The following is a 21,955-nucleotide window of genomic DNA, read 5'->3' as shown; positions in this document are numbered from 1 at the left end:
TTGATATCTTATCAATTTTGAATCTTCAGATCCATGAATACATTATATCTCTCCATTTATTTAGGTCTTCCTTAATTTCCCCCAGCAATATTTTACAGTTTTCAGTGTGCAAGTCTTACATCTTTTGTCAGATTTATTCTAAGTATTTTATATGTTTGATTCTGTTATAAGTAGTATTTTAAAACTTTGCTCTCTGATAGTTTGTTGAGATAAATTAATCTTTTCGTATGTTGATCTTGTACCCTGCAAACTTGATAAACTCATTTATGAGTTCCAGTAGCAATTTTGTATATTCTATCAGGTTTTCTACATAATCATGTTATCTGCAAAGATAGTTTTACTTCTTCCTTTCCATTCTGAATATCTCTTTTCTTTTTGTTGCCCTATTGCACTGGCTAGAACCTTCACTGCAATGTCAAATAGAAGTAATGAGAGCAGACATCCTTGCTTTTGTCCTGATCCTGGAGAGAAAGTACTTTGTCCTTCAGCATTAAATATGATGTTAGGTTTTTTGTAGAAGTCATTTATCAAGTTGAGGAAGTCTCCTTCCATTCCTAATCTACTGAGGGCTGTTTTTTTCTTTAATCAGGAATGGATGTTAGATTCTTTCATTCTCTTCCTGCATCTATTGCAATGATTATGTCATTTTTCCCTTCTTTTCTTTTTTTAATTTATTTATTTTTGGCTGCTTTGGGTCTTCATTGTTGCATGCAGGCTTTCTCTAGTTGTGTCGAGCAGGGACTACTCTTCATTGCAGTACGCAGGCTTCTCATTGCGGTGGCTTCTCTTGTTGCAGGGCACGGACTCCAGGTGAATGGGCTTCACTAGTTGTGGCACATGGGCTCAGTAGTTGTGGCTCACAGGCTCTAGAGCGCAGGTTCATTAGTAGTGGTGCATGGGCTTAGTTGCTCCGTGGCATGTGGGATCTTCCCGGACCAGGGCTGAAACCCATGTCCCCTGCAGTGGGAGGTGGATTCTTAACCACTGCCCCACCACAGATGTCCTGATTTTTCTTTTTTATTGTACTAAGTTGGGTAAATTGATTTTCAAATATTAAACCAACCTTTCATTCTTGAGATAAACCCAATTGGTCATGATGTATCATCTTTCTATATAATACTGGATTTGATATGCTAAAGTTTTGTTAAGAATTTTTGCCTCTGTGTTCATGAGAGATATTGGTCCATAGTTTTCTTGTAATGTCATTGTCTAATCTTGATACGGTGAAAGTTGGCCTTATAAATAAGTTGGGAAATATTCCCTTCTCTTCAACTTTCTGGTAGGGTTTGTGTAGAATTGACATTATTTCATTCCTTAAATGTTCGGTAGAATTTATCAGTAAAGCCACCTGGACTTGAAGCTTTCTTTGTTGGAAGGTTTTAAACTGCACATCCAATTTCTTTAGTAGCTTTATTCTTTTTTTTTTTGTGGTACGCAGGCCTCTCACTGTTGTGGCCTGTCCCCATTGCGGAGCACAGGCTCCGGACACGCAGGCTCAACAGCCATGGCTAACGGGCCTAGCCCGAGATGGAACTACACACCTACTAGAAAGGCTGAATTTTTTTAAAAAAACAAATATAATGATCAGGTGACGACATGGAGAAACAAACTGCAACTCTCATAGACTGCTAGTGGGAAACCAAATTGGCACAGGCACTTTAGAAAACAGTTTAGCAGTTTCTTAAAAAGTTAAATATGGGGGCTTCCCTGGTGGCACAGGGGTTGAGAGTCCGCCTGCCGATGCAGGGGCCACGGGTTCGTGCCCTGGTCCGGGAAGATCCCACATGCCGCGGAGCGGCTGGGCCCGTGAGCCATGGCTGCTGAACCTGAGCATCTGGAGCCTGTGCTCTGCAACGGGAGAGCCCACAGTGGTGAGAAACCCGCGTACCCCCCACCAAAAAAAAAAAAAAAAAAGTTAAATATGCACTTAGCATATGATGAAGCAATCCCACCCTTAGATATTTTACCCCAAAGAAATGAAAACTTATGCTGGCACAAAACATATGTTCACACACACATGTGAGTGTTTTCAGAGGCTTTGTTCATAATAGCCAAAGAAATAGAAAAAACTCGAATGTTTATCAAATGATGAATGTGTAAACAAATTGTGTATCCACACAACTAGAATACTGCTCAGCAATAAAAAGGAATGAACTACTGACAGGTGGAACAAAACAGATGAATCTCCAAAGAGACTGGTAAGTGAAAGAAGCCAAAAACAAAAGGCTACATACCACATGATTTCAGTTATAAGATATTCTGGAAAAGGCAACATTATACGGACAAAAATCAGATTGTTGGTTGCCAGGGGCTGGTAGTGGGAGATGGATGGATAGACTACAAAGGGACATGAGGGGTCTTTTCGGAGTTCAGAAGTTTTCTTGACCTCAAATGTGGTGGTGCCTACAGAATTATACATTTGTAAAAACACATCACAATGTATATTTATAAATAGTGAATTCTGTGAAATGAAAATTATACATAAATAAACCTGACTTAAGAAAATAATAAAAGAAAACTAAAAAAAAACAATTGAGTGAAAATAAATGTAAGAAAAATCAATTTACAGTTTTTCCAATTCAAGGGTCATCATGAGGATGCTTTCAATAGTTGTGACACTTGTGTTGTTCCCATGTCTCTGAAGGAGAAGCCCAAACATGCATGATATAAAACCCAAAGACAAAAATTCTAAACATAAAAAGATACTTAACATGTGATTACTTCAATTCTGGCTTCTTACTTGCCATAGATGATAATTCCAAAAAGCTCTTATTGAAGAAATTTAAATTTGCATCATCAAATTAATGACCATGGTGCTGAACAGCACAATCATTTTTTATTATCCTAACTTTTCATTTTCAATTGCATCTACCTCTTTGATCACTCTTTTTTAAAAAATAACGTATCCCTTATTCCTTTTTGCTCTCTGGGATAAATAATATTCCTACATGCATCTACATCTTCATAACTATATGTGTTCTTCAACACTGTTCTCATTCTCTGCTGCCTGTCTTACCCATATATATTCTTTCTTAACCCTTTGTTTGCCAGTAAGTCTTATTTTCAGTAACCCAGTTAAAATCTAAATTATGACTTTTCAGCCAAAGTACTCAATCTTTGACGAAAGCAAAAAGAGGAGAAATTACCTCATGAGCCATGAAACTGTTGCAATACTTACAAATATTTTAATGCTGGCAATTTAAAAAGATAAGAATCTTTAACTGTTGTCAAAGGATTACGATTGAGAATTCTGAAAAATGGAATGGAATTAAAATGATCTGCATTTTCAATTACTTCCATGAAAGCTTATATTCATTTTTTTTGGTATGGAACTTGAAGGTTAAAAAAAAATCATTGGGCTTCCCTGGTGGTGCAGTAGTTGAGAGTCCGTCTGCCGATGCAGAAGACGCAGGTTTATGCCCCGGTCCGGGAAAATCCCACATGCCGCGGAGCGGCTGGGCCCGTAAGCCATGGCCGCTGAGCCTGCGTGTCCGGCTCCTGTGCTTCGCAACGGGAGAGGCCACAGCAGTGAGAGGCCCGTATACCGCAAAAAAAAAAAAAAAAAAAAAAAAATCATTTTCTGTCTTTACCCATAAATCACTCTAAGAATCTGTAAAACACTCTTTCATTGGGAACTACCCAGGTCTCTAAATGATAAAGTGGAGAAGAAAAACAGACAAAAAAATAGAAAAAAAGTAGCTAGCAAAGAAAAAATATGCCAAAGAACTTTTCAGGTTAAAAACCCAAGAAGTGACTATGCTGGGAGGAAGCCCTTGCTCTGTAGGAAAGTACTATTTCTAGTGTCCTCCATAATTCAAGGTGTTTTTCTTTTATCTCTACAAATTTTTTAAAATTTCATGATTTAAACTACACAAAGACAAAAATAGGGCTAATTCCTTGGTTCTGGAGCCAAAGAAGGAGAGATAAATCCAAGAGGAACTGGTGAAAGCCATACTCCCATCACATAGTACCATGTGTATTCTTCTATCATAGCCTTTGTTACTGTGTATGTAATCACCTGTTTACTTGTCCGTCCCCTAGATTGTCAGCAGCTTGAGAGCAGGGACCACACATTATTATTCCTGTGCCTGACACAGTGCCTAATATTTACTAGGTATTTAATAAAGAGTTGCTGAATAAATAAATAACATTTTGTTTATATATCAATAAAATAAACAAATAAATTTTGGGGAACAAAATTTTATTCCAAAATGCTGGAATAGATTTTCTTATTTCTTTCTTTCTTTTTTTTTTCTTAGTTCTTTAAAACAAATAGGGGAAAAAAGACCAAAAGAAACAGGAAGAAAGAAAAGAATATCTAACTTTAGGTTAACTCTACTCAAGAATTATTAGCGTATTTTTTAAGAATATTATAAAGATAATTATCAAAACTAACATCTTTTGGGTTGCCAGGCATCTGTGATCAGCATTTAACAGTCAATCCTCACGGTAACCTTATGTGATAGATATATTACCCCATTGTACAAATGAGGAAACTGAGGCACAGAGAAGTTACATAACTTGTCCTAAGTCATCAAGCTAGTAAGAAGCAGAGCTGGAATTTGAACTCAGTTCTGACTGTAAAGCCTGTGTTTAACCTGAATGAAAAAAAAAGTGGGGGTGTGTTAAACATCTGTTAATCTAACTTAATTTTCAGAGCACTAAATATAGAAATACCTTTTCAATCTTCATCTACCCATCTGGGAAAGACTCTATGAGAATTATAATTTCTCTTTTTATTTAGTATTTATCTTTTTATTTATTTTTTTCTTAATCATCTCCCATGACAAATATTTAATTAGCCTATGGTCATTGTGACTTTAGAGATTTTAAAAAATATTGCAGGAAAATCAGTAAAAATGATGGAGGAAGGACATCTGAAAATGCATCCCTCCATCGAAGCAACAATACCAGTAACAACAACAACAAAACTGGCAAAAATGGTCAGAATCAACTTCTTCTGAACTCTGGAAATTTAACCAACAGGATTACTGCACACTGGGGAGCAATTTATTCAAGGAAAACAAACTAATTTCTGTAAGAACAATGAGATCTGTGTTGCTTGAACTTGTCCTTGACCTTTGCTCTCCATGCCAGTGGTAGCCTTGAAAAACAGCCCACATCCCTGGTACCAGAAGGAGCAGCATGGACTGGGAGGGCCTTCAAAGCCTCATTCCCAAAGAACTGTCATTGTTTTACATGTCTGGTGGTCCCCTGGAAGACATCACTTGAAAGGCTTGCCTTTGACCTGACTGAGAGCTGTCTAGTGAGAAAAGCCGTTCCTCAGGTTGCATTTCTGGAAAACATTTTCAAGCAAATATTTTAACATGGCGGTTGCATGAGGCAATGGATAACAGTTTGGGGCAATAAACAGCCCAATCGAAAAGCTTAAAAAGAAAAGCTGAGGAATGAGATGTCCACAGAGACTTTGAAATGTGCCAATATATTCCTGGGAAACTGGAAGACCACAAGACATATTCCTGGGAATCTAGGAAAATAACTGTTAGCATTAATAAAAGAATTCATCAAGGGTGTAGGATATAAGATCAATATTATTTCTACACACCAGCAATGAGTAATCCAAAAATGAAAATAAGAAAACAATTCCATGTGTAACAGCATCAAAAGAAATAAAATACTTAGGGAAAAATTTAACCAAGTAAGTGCAAAATTCACACTGAAAAGTACAAAACTGTTGAAAGAAATTGAAGAAGATCTAAATAAATATAAAGACATGCTGGATTCATGGACTGGAAGCTAATCTTATTAAAATGTCACTAATTCCCTAATCGACTTATGGTTCCATTGCAATTCCTATCAAAATCCCAGCTGATTTCTTTCCAGAAATTGCCAAGCTAATTCTAAAATTCATATGGCAATTCAAGGAAACAGAATAACCAAAACAATGTTGGTAAAGGACAAAGTGGGGGACTCACACATCTTGGTTTCAATACTCAGTTCAAAGCTACTGCAATCACAGTGTGGTACTGGAACAGACATGTATATCAATGGAACAGAACAGACATGTATATCAAGAACAGACATGTATATCAATGGAACAGAACTGACAGTATGGAAATGAACCCTCATATATATGGTCTATTGATTTTCAACAAGCGTGCCAAAACAATTCAATGTGGAAAGAACAGTCTTTCCAAACGATACTGGAACAACTGTACATCCACACACAAAATAATGAAGCTGGACTCCTACACTTCACACCATATATGAAAATGAACTCCCAATGGATCAAATATCCAAATGTAAGAGCTAAGGCTATAAAACTCTTAGAAGAAAACACAGGAGTAAATCTTTATGACCTTGCATTAGACAATAATTTCTTAGATATGATTCCAGAAGTACCAACAACCAAAGGAAAAACAGATGAGTTGTATTTTATAAAAATTAAAAAGTTTGGCCTTCAAAGGACACTATCAAGCAACTGAAAAAACATACAGAATGGGAGAAAATGCTACAGTTGAGAAGAATAAGAGGCAGTTGGGAGAAGAAAAGCATAGTAGTTGCTAGGTGTGACAATCTCAAAATTCTGAACTATTACAAATAAAACAGCCACCCTGAATCACCCCAAAGGGCAGACCCAAGTTATTTTTCTTTTTAGCATTAATGCTTTTCTAAATCTGAGAAGCTGCCAGGATTCTAGTACATAGCAAAAAGTGATGACAGCACACTGAAGTGTGTAAACTTTTGTGTGTACATAGCTATCAAAAGGAAACCAACGCTAGCTGACTGGGGGAGCGTTAGGGCAACTCTGTGACCGCAGCTCAATTTGCCTTCATAGTGTGGCCACACCTCCCTTACTGATATTCTCAACAATGAGGTAAATAATTCAATAGGGATAAGGCTTTGATTTGCCCCTTATTCTCTCTTAGTGCTTATGTCCTTGGTACCATACTATTATTACTTTTTTTTTTTTTTTTTTTTTTTTTGCGGTACGCGGTCCTCTCACTGTTGTGGCCTCTCCCGCTGCAGAGCACAGGCTCCGGACGCGCAGGCCCAGTGGCCATGGCCCACGGGACCGGCCTCTCCGCGGCATGAGGGATCCTCCCGGACCGGGGCACAAACCTGCGTCCCCCGCATCGGCAGGCGGACTCTCAACCACTGCACCACCAGGGAAGCCCTTGGTACCATATTAATGTACCACAGAGAAGGAAGCATGTGAATGTGCTCTGTCTGGTTAAGTTATATAGCCTTTCTACATTGTGGAGTCCTACAGTTTCTAAAATCATGGAGCTTGTATTGTTAGAATCAATGAAATGACTAAAAGAATTTTTAAAAATAAGCCATCAGTCTGGACCTTCATAGGTGAATGAAGGAGAAACAATTTAAAGTCAGAAAAAAAGTATACTTAACATTTAGGATTGTCAACCATTGCTGGTTTTCCATAATATATTTCATTCCTGATTTTATGTGAAAGAGATATGATTACTACCAACATTCAAAAAGTGGTACTTTATTAATAAGCTCTTGGCTCATTTTTGAGGTTGATTTCCCATATAAAATAGACTACTACACTGCTAACTACTTCACCTGATGTTTGTCAATAACATAGAGGCTTCATTCAAGAAACCTACTGACTTATAATTAGCTGCCACCCGGTGATGAATCAAGGTATTGTGGGGCCTGAAGCTCATCTACTTTGGAAAATCCTGTGTAATAAAAACATGCAAAATTATGAATACAAAAATCGCTAGGACCCCTCTCAAGACCTTGGAAGGGACCTCTGCAAGTGAGGACCCCTGAAGCCTAAGCTGCATTGAATTCATGATAAATCCACCTAAGCTGGGGCCCTTTTCCAAACTTACTTAATGCAGGAAACTTATAAACACCCCAGTAATATGTCATTATAGGTAATAAAATGACTTAACTCGAGGGTGGCATGTTCCCTTGGTGGCTAGCCTTTGGAAAGAGATGCAATAAAGTTTATATCTCACCATGGCAAATGTTTCCTGAAGCAAATTAGCTGTGTCTATTAGAAAGACTTAGCGCAAAACAAAGACTTACTATACTGTGACAATCTTTTTTTTTTTTTTTTTTTTTTTTTCTGTACGTGGGCCTCTCACTGTTGAGGCCTCTACCATTGCGGAGTACAGGCTCCGGACATACAGGCTCAGCGGCCATGGCTCACGGGCCTAGCCGCTCAGTGGCATGTGGGATCTTCCCGGAACGGGGCACGAACCCGTGTCCCCTACGTCGGAAGGCGGACTGCCAAACACTGCGCCACCAGAGAAGCCCTGTGACAATCTTTTGAAAGTAACTGTGAACAAGTTTTAGCAGTACTAATTTATTTACAACAGCAGATAGATCTGATTCTTACACTACCTTTTTCTGTCACTTAACAGGAACACAAATTCAAAAGGAACAACTTGGTGCCTCTTCCATTACAAATCTTTTCTAACCTACCACTCATTTTCTACTTCATCACCCCCGTCCCTCACCTTGTTACCCTGCTGCATAGATGCTCGAATAGCTCTCATATATGTTTTCCCATCAACATCCAACTTTCTCCTTCCAGTATGAAAATTTCTTGGGGACAAAGTCCTTGCCCTATGCGTCTTTGTAACCCCAGCTGTAACTGTAACTTAGTACAGTGCTGACACACAGTGGCCAGGTACTCAGTGAATGTTTTTGAATGAATTCATTAATTTTTAAACTGTGATTTATTTATTTATTTATTACCACATGTATTTTCCCGTGTTGCCTACATAACTATAGTGAAACTCTGATTCTTATAAGGAACTCTTGCTGTTATAGGATGTTTAGGAAAGGTGGTGAGTTTAAGACGTTGTATTGATGCAACTAAAACCTCCTAGTGAAGGGACCTCATCAGCCTGCTCTCCGATGTGCTGGCAAAAGAAAAACTGACCCTTGGTGCTCTCTCCCAAAGGTAGGCATCAGCAAACTAACAAGGGAAAGGAAGGAGGCCGCTAAAGATAGGCATCTGCAGGAATTGCTAATCCAGCTCCAGACACAGCCTCAACACCTTCATTAACCCAAAATGTGTGAACTGTGTGAAACTGGATTTCTGAACCACAAGACAGGTAAGAGAGTCTTTTCCAAAGCCAGGTGTAGAAGAGCTCATTTTTACCTTGAGTCTGAAATCACCTTCGGGCCACTGAACGTACCATCTATCATTTCCTTGTGTCATGAGAAGTCACAGAATTTTTGAGCTGAAGGGGTGTACAACCCACACTTCTTATTGAAGAGTAGTCAGCAAAGAAAGTATATTGAATTAGGCTACAGCAATGTATTTTCTATATATTTTTCACACTACAGCTGAACACAAACAACGTCTTTTTCCATATCTCAAAGGTTCCCACTGGCCACAGATAATTCACTTCAGAGATATATGCTTTTTGAAAAATAATGTTCTGGTTGGCTGGGCAAGCCCTGTGGTGGGTGTTCAGGAATTCTTTCTGCTTTACCATTTAAAAGAGCTAATAATGGTTGGGGAAGCTCCCACAGCTTTTTCTCCCTGAAGAATTCGATGCTAAACTTAGTTCTTTGCATCTCTGTATTGCATACATTTTAAGCAGTTAGGAACTTTGCACATGAGCAGGAATCAAAGTTAAATTCAAAAGTGGAACTTCATGGACCATTCGCATATTCGAGAGGCATCAGTGGGTTTCCATGACAATGCTAATTTGAGTGTTTTTGCTTGCTGCCTTGTATTGCCTGTGCCAAAGATAAGTACTATGGAAAGCAGAGCGTTTCATATATATGAGTTACACAAGTCTCTTGGCCTCTTTGTTCCTTAGTTTCCTCATTTGAAAAAATAAAATAAATGTCTCTCAAGACATGTTTTCCAAATTCATACTGGTCTTACACCCAGCTAACCAATAACTGCATGATTGCTTTTACACACAGTTTTTACATGTATTCACCTTCTATTTCACTTACTACTTGTGGAAAAACTGCATTCCATGCCGGGCCTGGATGTTCCAAAGCTCAGTTCTGTGAGTAAATTGCAACCAAGATTTCTACAAAAAAAGACACAAGCAAAAGAAGAAGAAAAATATGTATTCTTTCAGAACATTTATCCTTTGGCAATAATTCTAATTTATATATGATGAAATATAACATCACTACTCCCTCCATACACTAAAGAAATCTCACTGTGGAAGATATTATGATTTATACTTTCATGATTACATATGTGGTGCATTAGACAGAAAATAGTAAATGTTCATTAAATACTTGTGTTAAGTGATCTTTATTTCTCTAGAAAGGCAGCACTCTTGGCATTTTTGGCTGGATAATTCTTTGCTGTGAGAGGCTCCCCTGAACACTGTTGGATGTTTAGTAGTATCTCTGTCCTCTGTCCACTAGATGCCAGCAGCATATACAGTTCTGACAAGCAAAAATATCTCCAGACACTACCAAATGTCACCTGCGTGCAAAAATCACCCTGGGTGAGAACCACTGCTCCATAAAGATTCCTCTGATCTGTGTAATAATTCTCACACTAATCTTTGCTAGAGACAAAAAGGATTTGCTACATAATTTTAGTAGTAATTTTAATCATATTTCAAAATGAGTAACAAATTAATTTTATAAAAAATTAAGCTTTATAAAAATTCCAAATATAATGAAGTTATATTTGTAACTTACATAAACTGCAAAAAAGGTAGTGGTTCACATGTATGCCTTTCGATAGATGGTATTTTATTGCAGGATAAATCTCTAGGAAAAGAAAAGGAAAATATTGCCCCTATTAGCTATTAGATATCTAATTAGTAGGAATAACTAGTAGAAGTTAGAATGATAATAATAAATAAGAAGCTTTGGTCTAAACTCCAAACTTTAGGAATTACTATTTGAACCTTCCAGAGCCCCTAACCCTGCTTTCACCTCTCTTAAGAGTCTCACCTTCAGGATCTTCATAAATTAAATATACAACTATAGATCTTTATAGATTTTGGAGGTAACTTTTCCTGAGAGCAGAGGCACTGATTAGATTCCAACCTTTGTGGTCTTATCAAATTCTAGATTATGAGCTCAAAGTTTTTATCTCTATATATCATTATAATTTCTAATATTAGAAGGAATATTCCACACTTCCCAGTATAGTTCTATTTTTCTAGGCCAATTCATTACCAGAAGAAATAAAAGATACCCTTTCACACAACTTGAAAGGAAGTTACTCCTATCCTTAATATGTAATGTTAATTCAGGATTACACTTTCTATCATATTGACTTTTATTCGAAAATAGCTACTCTTGACGATAGCTGACTATCTTATTTCCATTGATTCCAGCTTAGTCTCTCATTTCACTGGATGGGTATAACTGTCTTCTGACTGGTGTTTCCATCTCTACCCTCTCCCTTTCTAAAACATGCTCCACGGGATCACCAGATTAACTGCTCTGTCCTTGGAATCAGCCTCACCGTCAGCAGGTGATTACTGAACAGGGACTGGATGGAGCTTGGACCTACCCAACAGCAAACCTGCTCTAGCAGTGGGATCAGCCTCATACACCAACAGGCACACACCAGCTCCAGGAATACCACCGTCCAGCAGGGTGTGTGACCAGAACACTCACTTGGAGGCCAGAAGCAGCCATGGACTCAGCTGGGTCCTGACCCTGCCCATCAGAATGCCAATACAAGATTAGGGATACCCCAGACCCTGCAGCTAGCTGTCTCAGGGACAGTGATCCAACACCAACTCTGCGACTCCTGGGCCCTGCAGCCAGAGCTCAGGACCTGTGTCTTCCTCCCAGTAGCCAGCATAGCCCCAGGACCAGTGACTGGGCACTAGCCCTGATATCACCTGGACTGCAACTCTACCCATAAATGAACCAGCACTAGATTTGGTGTCCCCCAGAGTTGTGCCTTAAGATTTAGCCTCACCAAGCAGCACAGACAGCCTCCATACAAGGCAGAGTCTGGCAAACATGCACTCTGGGGGCAGCCAAGCCTACCAGACCACCCCCAGTAGTAGCCCACCACAACAGAAGAGCCCAAGCAGCCCACATAGGGGGTACACCTAGAACATATAGTTCTAGTGACCAGGGGACTGTGGGCTGCTGGGACACATAGGACCTCTCCTACAAAAGGCCACTTCTCCAAGGTCAGGAAATGTAACGAACCTACTACATACATAGCAATAAAAACAGCAAGTTAAGAAAAATGAGGTGACACAGAAACACGATCCAAATGAAGGAACAAGATAAGAACTCAGAAGAAGATCTAAGTGAAGTGGAGATAGCCAATCTCCTCAACAAAGAGTTCAAGGTAATAACTATAAAGATGATCAAAGAACTCAGGAGAAGAATGGACGACCAGAGCAAGAAGTTAGAATTTTTTAAAAAAGAGTTAGACCATTAAAGAAAAACAAAACAGAGATGAGGAATACAATAAATGAAATGGAAATTACACTAAAAGGAAACTACTGTAGACTAAATGATACAGAGGAATGAATCAGAAAACTGAAGGACAGAGTACTGGCAATCACTGAAGATGAACGGTAAAACAATAGATTAAAATGAAATGAGGAAAGTTGAACAGACTTGTGAAACAACATCAAGTGTACTAACATTTGCATTATACTGGTCCCAGAAGCAAAAAGGGAAAGAGAAAGCAGCGTAGAACATACCTGAAGACATAAGAGCTGAAAACTTCCATAACCTGGGAAAGAAAACAGACAGCCATGTCCAGTAAACACAGTAAGGCCAAAACAGGATCAACCCAAAGAGGACCACACCAAGACTCACTGTAATTAAAATGGCAAAAAAATAAAGATAAAAAGACAATATTAAAAGGAGAAAAGGAAAAGCAACAAGTTACAGACATGGGAACTTGTATAAAGTTATCAGCTGACTTCTCAGGATACCTCTGCATGCCAGAAGGGAGTGGCATGGTATATTTAAAGTCATGAAAGGGAAAAGTCTATAACCCAAAATACTCTACCCAGAAAGGCTCTCCTTCAGATTTGATGGTAAGATCTAAAGTTTTACAGAGAAGCAAAACTAAAAAAGCTCAGCAACGCCAAACCAGCTTTATGGGAAATCTTAAAGGGGCTTTTCTCAGTGAAAAAGGCCACGACTGAAACATAAAAATTAGGAAAGGAAACTTACTAAAGGAAAAAACCTCATTGGATAAGGCAAATATTCAACAAAGGCAATAAATCAACCATGTACACAGCTAGTAGGAACGATGAAAGAAAACATTAATAAAATCATCTATATTCACAATAAGAAGTTAAGGGACACACAAAACAAGTAGATGTAAAATATAAGGTCAAATTCAGTAACTGTGGGGGAGCAGAGTAACAGTGCAGGGTTGTTAGTGTCCATGTGAAATTAAGAGCTCAGCAACTTAAATAATCACACACACACACACACAAAACTGAAAGAAATCCAAACGTAATATTAAAGATAGTCCTCACATCACAGATGAAGGGAATAAAAGGGGAAAAAAGGAACACTGAAGAAATTAAAGAGGGATTCTAAAAATACCCAGGACAAATGAAAATGAACACACAATGATCCAAAATCCATGGGACACAGCCAACACAGTTCACAGGGGGAAGTTATAGTGATACAAGCTTATTCTTAGGAAACAAGAAAAATATCAAATAAACAACCTAACATTACACCTGAAGGAATTAGAAAAAGAAGAAAAAACAAAACTCAAAGCTGTCAGAAAGAAAAAAATTAAGAAAACAATACCATATGCAATCACACCAAAAAGAATAAGATACTTAGGAACAAACACACCTAAGCAGGTAAAAGACATGTACTCAGAAATCTATCAGCCATTGGTGAAAGAAGTTGAAGGCAACAGAAAAAGATGGGAAAATATAGCAGGTGCATGGACTGGAAGAATTAATACTGTTAAAGTAACCACACTACCAAAGACAATCTACAGATTTAATGCAGTCCCTATCAGAATACCAAAGCATTTTCACAGAACTTGAAAAAGTAATTTTAAAATTTGTATAGAAACACAAAGACCCCAAATAGCCAAACAATCTTGAGAAAGAAAACAGCTGGAGGCATCACGCACCTTGACTTCAGATTATACTGCAAAGCGACAGTAATCAAAGAGAATCGGACAGGAGCAAAAACAGACACAAAGATCACTGGAATAGAATAGAGATCCCAGAAAGAAGCCCACACACTTATATTTAATTGATTTATGACAAAGCAGGCAATATGGAGGGAAAACTGTCTCTTCAATAAGTGGTACTGGGAAAACGGGTCAGCTACATGGAAAAGAATCAAATCAGAGTATTTTAGCACACCATATATAAAATAAACGCAAAACTGAATAAAGACCTAAATGTAAAACCATAAAACCCCTAAAGGAAAATACAGAACATTCTTCAACATAAATGATAGCAACAGTTTTGGGTTCAGTCTACTAAGGCAAATGAAACAAAAGCAAAAATAAACAAATGGGACTTCATTACACTTAAAAGATTTTGTACAGCAAAGGAAACCAAAGACAAAATGAAAAGACAACCTGCTGCAGGAGAGACAATATTTGCACATGATAAGAGGTTAACACCAAAAAGATGACCAAGCAAGGGTTCATATCTAAACTACAGAAACACATACAACTCAATATCAGAACAACACCCAAAATCTTTTTTTAAAAAAATGAGAAGACCTAAATAGACATTTTTCCAAGGAAAACATACAGCCAGAACTCACAAAGATGCTAAACATAGCTAATCGGCAATAAAATGCAAATCAAAACAATGAGATATATCACCTCAGTCTTGTCAGAATGGCTGTCATCAAAAAGGTCACAAATAACAAAGGTTAGTGAGGATGTGGAGAAAGGGAAACTCTTGTACACTCTTGATGTGAATGTGAAGTAGTGCAGCTACTGTGGAAAGCAGAATGGGGGTTCCACAAAAAACTAAAAATAGAACTACCGTAATATCCAGCAATTTCACTCGGGTATATCAGAAGAAAACAAAAACACTATTTCAAAATAATAACTGCACACCAATGTTCATAACTGTTATTTGCCATAGCCAAGATATAGAATGAAACTAAGTGGTCATCAATAAGTTACGGGATAAAAAGGATTTTCTATGATGACTTCAGCAAAAAATGAAATTTTGCATTTGCAAGAACATGGATGGACTTGGAGGGTATTATGCTTAGTAAAATAAGCCGCAGAGAAAACAAGCCTGGTAGGTTATCGCACTTGGCATCTAAAAAATTGAATACAACAACAACAACAAAACAGACTCACAGATTAAAGAACAGACTAGTGGTTACCAACAGGGAGAGACAGGGTGGAGGAGCAAAACAGTGGTAGGAAATTCTGAGGAAGAATCCACTATGTATAAAATCAATAATCTACAGCGATGTACAGTATAGCATGGGGAATAGAGCCACTCTTTCATAATAAGTATAAATGGAGAACAACTTCAACATTTATGAATCACTATGTTGTACCTCTGAAACTAATATAATAATGTAAATTAACTATAGATCAATAAAATATAAAGTAAGAAAGAATAAAGAGGAGATTATTAGATAGAAATCAATTAAATAAACACAAGTTTTGGAAATCAAGGAATTAAAAAACATGTAAGATACAACATTGGCATTTAAAGTGTACGATCTATTCATTTACAAGAAATCATTTAAGTGATGAAAAATGGTATCCATTCTCACAATTTTGTATATCTAGCATAAATTATTAGCTACAAATATTCACTCAAAAAGAAAGAGAAGATTTGGATTAACCCATTTTAGTATACAAATTTAATATCAAACTCTCTATGTAACATTGATTTGAATAAGTTCTGTTAGCCACTTCTAGTTTCTTTGTGATATAAAATCTTTTAAAGCATAAAAATCAGCCTTTCTACATTATTCCATTAGACATACATAGAAGTTAAAAGAAATAAGAAGACAGAACAATCAACCAAGAAGGTGAATTTACTGAGAAACAGTCATTTGTTCTCCCTCCTCTTCTTTTCCTCCTTTTCCAGGTCTCTTTCGATTCCAATCAAGAGAAGGTTTGAGAATTCTGAGAATATTTCTTTCAGGGCTTCAAATCACCATACCTACATCCTCTGCCACAACTACACACACGGGAACAAAAATAAACCTCTGCTATCTACTCATGTAGGAGGGATTCATGCAAAATAAACTCCTACATGGAGACCAACAGGTGAGTTTCTACCTGTTCTTTATAATGTCCTTCCATTATAGTAAATCCCACACATTATGAGGCAGAAGGGGTTATGTGAGCTCTTCCTTGAAGTCAAAAAAGTTGCATTCATTTCAAGTACCTGGTGATCATAGGGTACAGCCAGGGAAGGTGCCATCCCCCTTGGGGGGAGGGCGGTGAATGGGCTCCCGCAGCCATGCACCTCCTGATGTACAGATTCTGGAGAAACAAAGGGCGGTCCCACCGCAGACAGCCTGTCAGGCTGTCGGGCCGCTGGGCAACCCCACCAGCCTGGAAGTGCCCCATCAGTTGCTGAAAGCAAAATTCTGTCCCCCCTGTGAAGCCAGGCCATTTGGCCCAGAGAGTCAGAGGAGACTGGTAATCAACTCCTCCTCTCTGCTCACCTCCTTGGGGTTACAACAACCCCATCTCCAAACCCAACTGTGATCCTGGAGTGCCAAAGTGGGAGTGCAGGTGGGCTCTGCCGGTGCTTCAGCGCCCTCTGGAGGCTGTCTGCTCTAATGGCAACCCTCAGCCCTTCCTCCTCCTCCTTCCCTAGTCCTGGGGGCTGCCTTGCCCTCTGCAGCTTGCTGGCCTGATTTCATTCTTCTTTTTTCTCCAATTACAATGAAGTGTCCTACAGAGGTTTGGAATCTCTTGAAGGAAGATCTTTTAGTCAATACACCTTAACCGTGAGAAGCTGGTTTCAAAAATGAACCTGAAATACTGTATTTTTCTCCTGATGATTCCAAGGAGAGACAGCTCAAGTTTTCTAAATCATAAGAAAAACCAAGGTAAATATGATATTCTGAGCCAGAGATGAAAAAGCAGTTTTTAGCACCCCCTCCTCATGTCATGTGACCGGGATTTAAATCAATCAACTGCCACTGGTTTTTAAAGCACATGACCCAACTTTAAATCAATCAGCTGCTTCCCTGTAACTCACGTGACTTGGCTTTGAATAGTAAAAAATGCAGAGGTATAAAAATGATGTTCTGAACAATAAATGGAAAAAACAACATTTTAAAGTTTTTTTCTTTTCAAATGGACCATTCATTGCATACAGAGTAAAGAATTCTCTTCTGGATTTCTTTAACTGTAAACACATACAATGTCTCCGTTGGCTTGACTGACTTAGTTTTTCGGGGGTTTTTGTTGTTGTTAACATCTTTATTGGAGTATAATTGCTTTACCATGTTGTGTTAGCTTCTGCTGTATAACGAAGTGAATCAGCTATTCGTATACATACATCCCCATATCCCTGCCCTCTTGCGCCTCCCTCCCATCCTCCCTATCCCACCTCTAGGTGGTCACAAAGAACTGAGCTGATCTCCCTGTGCTATATGCAGCTGCTTCCCACTAGCTATCTATTTCACCTTTGGTAGTGTATACATGTCTATGCCACTCTCTCACTTCATCCCAGCTTACCCTTCCCCCTTTCTGTGTCCTCAAGTCCGTTCTCTACATCTGCTTCTTTATTCCTCACCAGTGACTCCTGCAAGGGGTGGATACTTCCTTTTATGCTCAGGGGAAATCCCCTAGTTTGGTGGGGTTTTTTTGTTTGTTTGTTTGGTTTTTTTTTTGCAGTATGCGAGCCTCTCACTGTTGTGGCCTCTCCCGTTGCGGAGCACAGGCTCCAGATGCGCAGGCTCAGCAGCCATGGCTCACGGGCCCAGCCGCTCTGCGCCACGTGGGATCTTCCCGGAACGGGGCATGAACCCGCATCCCCTCCATCGGCAGGCGGATTCCCAACCACTGCACCACCAGGGAAGCCCCCTAGTTTGAATATGATATGAGTTTGATCCTGTGAAACCATCAGAACTTCCCACCAGAGATAAATGAGGAGATTCTGGCCTTTATTAATATGCACGGTGAACACGGTTGTCCTGGCTGTACTTGCCAACCCTCCTATTTTACCCACCTCTTTTTATCCACCTTCTTCCCTGTGAGTACCTTTGACCAACCCTGAGCTCAGACTCCTGACCTATTACAGTGACTTAGTCAGTCTTTCTTTAAAAATGGACAGGTAGGGCTTCCCTCGTGGCGCAGTGGTTGAGAGTCCGCCTGCCAATGCGGGGGCCACGGGTTCGTGCCCCGGTCTGGGATGATGCCACATGCCATGGAGTGGCTAGGCCCGTGAGCCATGGCCGCTGAGCCTGCGTGTCCGGAGTCTGTGCTCCGCAACGGGAGAGACCACAACAGTGAGAGGCCCGTGTACTGCAAACAGCAACAAAAAAAAGGACAGGTAATAAAATGAATTTAACCTAGAAGCAGCAGCTCAGTAAGGGAAATAAAATCATCAGAAGTTATCTAATCACAGCCACAGCCATCCAGGGCTCTGTATTATCTGCTGGGGCATAAGAATGGGACCTTCCTAAACTTGAAGGGCATCCAATCAAATAAGTAAAGGTGTCGCTCACCTCTGGCTCTTGGAGGGATTGCTAGGCAGTCTACCCAGTGTATACTAACTGCAAAACACTGTCATGGTTTTGAAACACCTATGTTCAAGGAAAGCTTTTTGCGGTGCATGAGGAAGGTTTCTTTTTGACATCAAGCAGAAAATAAATCACCAAGCTCTTTGAGCACAGGGGTTCTTAACAGGGAAGTGGAAGGAAGGAATGGGCAGAAAAGGCGATCTCTGAAGTGAAGGTCGTTTTTCCAAAAGAGTAGGATTTAGTCTCAGTTTAAGGAGAACACTTTTAAATAACTGGGACAGCTCCAAACTGCAGTTTAGGGAACAAGTGCTTCAAAACAACAGTGCTCTAAAAGTCCTGGCAAGGCAGCAAGAGGATGAAAAGTTTGTTTTGCATAGTTTTGAACACAGGAGTAAAGAAGCAGAGGCATCGCTGACTAAAAGGCCCTGAGATCCTATGGTATAAATGGGTCAGTTGCAGGGGGCATGGGGTGTGGGAGGCGATATTTCTCTCTCAACAACTCCCAGGGCAGCCACCCCTCCCTACCCTACCCCCCTACTCCCTTCACCCTTCCTCCCTCCACTGTTGGGTCTCCAGGGACAGCACTTCTTAAGCGGGAGCCCTCAGGCAACATCTCTGCAGTCTGCATTCTTCCTGGAGCCTGGCAAGTTCTGGGACAGGAAGCCAGGTCCGCAAGGTCACTGGGATGCAGTCGGACCTGGAGGCCTGGAGGGGAACTGGAGTCCTGAAGTCCACCCACATCCTTGAAGCCGAGGGAGGAACACATGCTCCTAACAGTACTTCCCAGGGGTCAGTGTGCTCCCCACCCGACGGTGATCCATACTCACTTGAGGCAACAAGGACTGCCTCTAACTGGCCCCCTCGATTCCACCTTAAGGGTCCTCGCACATATGTGAGAGCGCAGGCTCCGGATCTCTTTAGTCAGCTGAGGCCAGTGCTGCCGGGGTCCCTCCAGTCCCATCCCCCAGCCCCTCCCTCTGGGACTGTATCTAATAGAAGAAAGAGCACAGAGGAATTGGCTGAATCAAGGGACCTGGGAGCCTGGGTATGAGTTTGAAGACCGAGAACCTAAGGCGCAATTACATATTATTGGAAACTCTTGTGGGGTGTGTGTGGGGAGGTTAGGAGGCTGAGAGGCTGAGTCGACCTGGTGAGTCCAGCCCCAGGACACCACACAGCCCCGCCCCTCCTTGCCTGCCATCAGACAAGGGGTGCCGCAACTCCAGCCGGGACTCTGCACTTCCCCCTCCCTGATTCTCCTCCAGAAGAGCAGGTGGTCCCCCTCTAAGGGCAGCGGCAAGACAACGCACCAAGTCCCCCTGCACTAAGGCGCTACTGGAAGCTCTTCCTGAACAGCAGTGCTGGCTTGGAGCGAACCCGTGCACCCCCAAAGTTGGTCTCGTCCTGCAGCTGAGGAACGCAGGCTTTAAGTCAGCTGCCCTGGCTTTAAATCAATCAGCCCCCCATTTAAGTCAGGTGACCCGACTTTAAATCACTGTGTGCCCCTCAAGCCTGCAACTTCAAAGGTGGGAACTTCACTTTGATCCCAGCAGCTCACATAGCTGAACGCACACTGTAGTCACCCCCAGGCCTGGCTCAGAGGCAGGATATAAGGTAAGGGGATGGGCGTGCACTCATGGTGATGAGGGTGTACTTCATGCACCAGAAGGGTCTAGGTACTCTGGGGTACAGCTAGCAGTGCACGATACAGCAGCTCCCTGGCAAAGCTGGTGAGGCACAGGGAGAGCAGGCACACCCAGGCATGTCGAGGTTCCAGGGTGGGAGCTGGGGCACAGCCAGCCGGGAGGATGTGAAAGCGGAGGATCTGAGCCTTCTTGAGAAAGGCAGACACAGGGGATAGATGAGAAACAAAGACCAGATGAAATATGGATTTGAAAAACACATCCTGCTCTTGAAATTGGGGTGGGGGGCACCCCAGATTTGAGTCTTCTTACTCCCCAGTTGCTAGTGCTTTGTCATTTGCCCAGTTACTTAAAAAATGTGACTGATAATATCTAACCCATAGAATACTGCATTTGTAGTGGTTTTGTGTGTTTATGTTTCTATAGTGGAATAACCTTTTCTACAAGAAAAATGTATATTTTCTGAAATAAATTAAAACGCCTTTTTAAAAAGTACTATATCGGACATCCCTGGTGGCGCAGTGGTTAAGAATCTGCCTGCCAACGCAGGGGACATGGGTTCGAGCCCAGGTCAGGGAAGTTCCCACATGCCGCAGAGCAGCTATGCCCATGCGCCACAACTACTGAGCCTGCAGGCCACAACTACTGAAGCCCGCATGCCTAGAGCCAGTGCTCCACAACAAGCACAGCAAGAGAAGCCACCGCAATGAGAAGCCCGCACACCGCAACAAACAGTAGCCCCCACTCGCCACAACTAGAGAAAGCCCGCGCATAGCAACGAAGACCCAACGCAGCCAAAAATTAATTAATTAATTATTTTTAAAAAGTACTATATCCTTCTGTACAACTTCTCTGGGAAGAACAGAGAGATGGCGTGGTAGAGTGAGAAAGACCAATATTTAGTCCCCATCTCTCATGCAGGTGCTCTGCTGGTTCAGATACATTTATCCCCACTTTACAAAGGAGGAAATAAGCTCAGAGAGGTTTAGTGATTTTCCCAAAGCCAAACAGCTATTGAGTGGCAGAACCAGGATCTGAACCAAGTCTGTTACCTTCAAAGCCTAAGTCCTCATCACAACAAAACTCAATTAATATTTACATTTATCGAATTACATTGAAAACTGGGGAGTTCTTGGCACAATCCTGAATAAGAGTGAGAAAGAAAGAAATAGCATTGTTCCTACAGTCAACTAAAATTTTTGGAGCAGATGCTAGATGCCTGGCCCTTTTTGGGGTTCAGCAGTGATCACGACAGGAAGAGTCCTGCTTTCATGGACCATGTAGTGGGGAGGAGAGATGGGTGCAACTTGGGTGAGGGATTTCACCTTGCTGGGCCTCTGTTTTCTCATCTGGAAAATGGGACGGGTGTTCCTCATTTTCTGGAATTGTCCAGCCCTCACATTCTCTGATTCCATAAGAAGCATTTGTGTTCCTGTTTCTTTAAAATTCATTCAGGCCGTGAGCCGTGATAAATGATGTTAGCTGCTCCCCAAATCACTCTATTCCCACCCTTTTCCTGTGATCAGGTCTTTCCCAAAACATGACTCACAATCAGTCAAGTCACAGAACCTAAGGGGCACCCAGTAGAAAAATTCCAACCCTTGCTTCTCAGGAGCTCTGCGTTCTACCTGCCAGGTAAACAACTCACCTGGCACAAGGTGGCCATCCCTGGTTTCACATCAACATGATCTCAGGCACAAACTTCCTTGTTTTTC

At 40.7% G+C, this 21,955-nt stretch overlaps 2 long non-coding RNA genes across 2 annotated transcripts in view; both read right to left on the bottom strand.

Annotated features, from left to right (window-relative positions):
• LOC309825119 overlaps window positions 1–9,955 on the bottom strand; it is a 31,274-nt gene extending 21,319 nt beyond the window's left edge. Inside the window, exon 1 of the long non-coding RNA XR_014296997.1 lies at window positions 9,919–9,955. This is a non-coding gene — a long non-coding RNA (uncharacterized lncRNA). The remainder of the gene's footprint in view (window positions 1–9,918) is intronic.
• A 31-nt stretch (window positions 9,956–9,986) lies between these two features.
• Window positions 9,987–21,955, bottom strand: LOC309825493. The gene is made up of 3 exons (XR_014297041.1): window positions 21,889–21,955; window positions 10,630–10,701; window positions 9,987–9,998 (listed from the first exon to the last, which is right to left on the bottom strand). It is a non-coding gene; the product is annotated as an uncharacterized lncRNA (long non-coding RNA).

This window comes from Grampus griseus (assembly GCF_964374135.1).
Source record: "Grampus griseus genome assembly, chromosome: 7".
In the NCBI taxonomy this organism is placed as follows: Eukaryota; Metazoa; Chordata; class Mammalia; order Artiodactyla; family Delphinidae; genus Grampus; species Grampus griseus.
This window is presented reverse-complemented; position numbering and strand designations above follow the sequence as displayed.